At 35.3% G+C, this 4,077-nt stretch overlaps 1 pseudogene; it reads left to right on the top strand.

Moving 5' to 3' along the window:
• The first annotated feature begins 2,588 nt into the window (after positions 1-2,588).
• LOC107458118 (pentatricopeptide repeat-containing protein At2g15690, mitochondrial-like) lies at positions 2,589-3,419 on the top strand (annotated as a pseudogene).
• Positions 3,420-4,077: the final 658 nt, after the last annotated feature.

Below are 4,077 nucleotides of genomic sequence, written 5' to 3' on the forward strand. Positions count from 1 at the left end.
CCTGGGCGTTGATCCAATGGTGCTGGAAGCGTCTGAAAGGAGGAAGATAAGCAAATGGATAGCGACCTTGAGGTAGCACGTCCAATGGTTTTCGATGACAAGTCTGGACTCGTTGAGTTCGTAACAACAAGATGAAGACGGTGGTAAGAGGGTGACGAACCAAAGAATCGAGAAAGGATCGAAAAAATGGACAAAAACACTGCCGGAAGAAGAAAAAACAAAGGGCTCTGAACTAATTTTCATGGAAAAAAAAAGAACCTATGCTCTTGATATCATGTTAGAAATAAGAGAGCAATATCAAGAAAGTGTTGTGTATTATTGAGTGTGATGAAATGATACAATATATAAGGGTATATATAAATGCTAAGAAGAATCAAAGTAATAAAAATATAATATCCTACAATAAATATACGAATATGCTAAATAATTATAATTAATGTTAATTGATCTAATTGATCTTAAATATACTCTAATATCAAATCAAACACAATTCAAATACAAATTCAACATAATAACATACAAATAAAATTTTTAACATACAAATTAAAATAAAATGAATTAAGTACATAACTTATATATGTAAAGGCATTTAAATAAATTCTCTTTCATGGTAATTTTGTTGGTCTTCATGGGACAGGTAATCTCCGCCTCCATCCTATTTATTTACAGGGGTAGATCCCAATCCTAGTGAAAATTTTGTGGGTTTCCGTTAGCCTCCGATCATAATTACCTTATAGATATTCCCGGGTTTAATTGTCATCCTTAATTTTATATTTGGTAAATAATTTTTTTTGTATATTTGTGTTTATAATTTTTAAAAGATAAAAGTGCTTTAAAAAATGTTTGAAGTGAAACTTTTTAAAAATAGCTTAAAATTCTGTTTAAGCAATTGTTTTTAACCAGGGGAAGTTGAATAATAACCATGCTATTAGTGTGACATTGGTTTTAGCATAGGATTTAAATTGATTAATTCAACATTGGGGGTTTACAATTTCAGAGATAGAAGAAAAATAAATAATTATAGAGCAATTAGAGAAAGGAAATAATAGCATCTTACAATACAACTAACTAGTTAGAGTTAGTTGTTGCCTTCTTTGAGTAGGATCAATTCATAATTTGAGATTTTAGTATGTGGAAAAAGGTTTAGTTTGAGTGCAGTTGATGCGTCTTTTGTTGCAGATTATTGCATGAACGTTTTCTATATGTGGTCTGTGGATATCAAGATATGGAACCACATAAGAAGTGAAAAAAAATCTTATCAACTTATGGTCGATTTGATCCTAAGTGATGCTTTGGATAAATAAACACTAACGATTCTAACTAATAAGGAAAAATTTGACACAACCAGAGCCTAAGACTAAATTGTGAATTCAGTGGAATTTCTTTTACAAAGTGTTTGGAAACTCTCTGAATTCAATTTTTTTTATCCAAAACCAATTTCCATTCAAATAAATCTAATTTAAAAATCTATTTTACTGACATGTTATTTAAATAATAAAATATATAAAATGTTATTATAATCTAATTATTTTTTTATTTTTTTCACTCACTTTTTCTCACACAGTACTCTCTCTAAGTCTCTATACCTCCCAAGTCTCACCTCTCCTTCTTCACCTTCTTCCTCTTCGATGCCGCGATGCTGCAGCTATCAACCTGGCTTCTCTTTTTTAAATAAATTCAACCCTTTTTACATATGAGTTCTATTTATTTGCAATTTTAACAATTATAAAATTATAATTATATCACCACCAAACTATTATGTTAACTGCTTCTTCTTCAAATGTCTAGTAAGTAGTAATTACTTTTGTCAAACGTATACGATCAAGTCACTATGTTTGAGTGATCTTTCACGACCGTCCACGTAAATCAAGACTTAAAACCAAAATTTATAGCCAACATAATTGCTGACAATCTTCATAAGTTTTCAATCTTGATTTATGGTCGAATCAACTAAGCATGTTCATGATTCAGCCTTTTTTCTTATCTGTTGAAAAATACTTCCATTCTAATAATTTGAAATTCAACAAAATTGTTTGTGTTTATACTTTATATATAGAATAAATGACCATTTGTACCTATGAGAGATGAAAACGCTGACATTTGTACCCATGAAAGCTCGAAACTAATCTTGTACCCATGATAGATGTTGTCTGTGTGACAAAAATGCCCTGGCTTGGATCTGAGCTTGGTTCGTGGGTTTCCGAACCTACGTGGCACTCCCAAACCCTCCCGAATCTAAGCCAACCATTCACCATCATCATCTTCATCTTCTTCACCATCACCATCACCATAACCTCCATAACCTCCATCACCATCACCTCAGTACCACCACAGCCACCTCCCTTCACCACAACCTCCGGCAACAACCCACACCGCCGTTCCCCTTTCTCTTCTTCTTCCCCTCTTCTCACCTCCGCTGAGCCCAGAAACCATAGCGCCAGCTCCTCCTCTCCATCAAAACAGCAAAATTTTCAAATACCAGCATGAATAAAAACAAACCTAAATCCACTAACATGCATTTCTAACTAACCAAATTAAGCAAAATGAACTAAAAGCAAAGAAACAGAACTCAGGAAAAAACGCAGGGGATGGAAGACACAGGGGAAAATGGAGGTTCTGTTGCTGCTTATGGTGTTTTTCTCGCCATGTTGAATTTGTGCGAGGGTACGAGGTCGCTTGAGTATGGGAAAAAGGTTCATGAGTTCTTGAGAAGATCGAGGTTTCGAGGGAAGGTTGAATTGAACAATAGGTTGATTGGAATGTATGGAAAATGTGGTAACATGAATATTGCACGCAATGTATTTGATCGAATGCCAGAGAGAAACATGAGTTCTTGGCACTTGATGATCATTGGATACACTGAAAATGGAGCTGGTGATGATGCTTTGTTGGTTTTTCAGGAGATGAAGGAGGAAGGGACACGGCCTGAGAGTGAAACTTTTGCATTGGTTTTGGCTGCGTGTGCAAGGGAAGAAGCTGTAGAGGAAGGATTATTGCACTTTGAATCAATGAAGGAGTATGGAATTGTTCCCACCATGGAGCATTACATGGAGGTCATTAACATTCTGGGTAATGCCGGTCAGTTGAATGAAGTTGAGGAGTTCATTGAGAGTAAGCCATTTCAGCCTGAAGATGACATTTGGGAGGCTCTTCGAAATTTTGCTAGGATTCATGGAGATATGGATCTTGAGGATCGTGCGGAGGAGTTGTTGGCATGTCTAAATCCTTCAAAGGCCATTGCTGATAAGCTTCCAACACCTCCAAGGAAGAAATAGTCTGCAATTAATATGTTAGAGGAGAAGAATAGAGTGGCCGAGAATCGGTGTGCCATTCCGTATAAAGAGGCTGATGAGAAATTGAAGGGTTTGAGTGGCCAGAGGAGGAGCTGGCGCTGTGGTTTCTGGGCTCAGCGGAGGTGAGAAGAGGGGAAGAAGAAGAGAAAGGGGCGCGGCGGTATGGGTTGTTGCCAGAGGTTGTGGTGAAGGGAGGTGGCTGTGGCGGTGCTGAGGTGATGGTGATGGAGGTTATGGTGGCTAGGAAGAGACAGTGATGGATGGGGATGATGGTGAAGAAGATGAAGATGATGATAGTGAATGGTTGGCTTAGATTGGAGGGGGGTTTGGGAGTGCCACGTAGGTTCGGAAACCCACGAACCAAGCTCAGATCCAAGCCAGGGCATTTTTGTCACACGGACAGTATCTATCATGGGTACAAGATTAGTTTCGAGTTTTCATGGGTACAAATGTCAGCGTTTTCATCTCTCATGGGTACAAATGGTCATTTATTCTTTTATATATATATATAATGGAATATGAGTTATTTGGTGTCTAATTTATTTTTTTAATATTTTTTATTTTATAATTTATAAAATAAAATATTTTATTATTTATTGGATAATTTCAATTTTAGTATTATATTTTGTAAAATATTAGATTAATAGACCCGTCAATGTTAATACACTAGTTGAAGAAAATGAGAGGTAAACAAATTTTAATTAAAGAAAATTTTAATAAAAAATATAACCTTTTTAATTATTTCATATAATTTAATGAATAAGTATATTTATTATTTAAATAC

Source organism: Arachis duranensis, chromosome 7 (genome assembly GCF_000817695.3).
Source record: "Arachis duranensis cultivar V14167 chromosome 7, aradu.V14167.gnm2.J7QH, whole genome shotgun sequence".
Classification (NCBI taxonomy): domain Eukaryota; kingdom Viridiplantae; phylum Streptophyta; class Magnoliopsida; order Fabales; family Fabaceae; genus Arachis; species Arachis duranensis.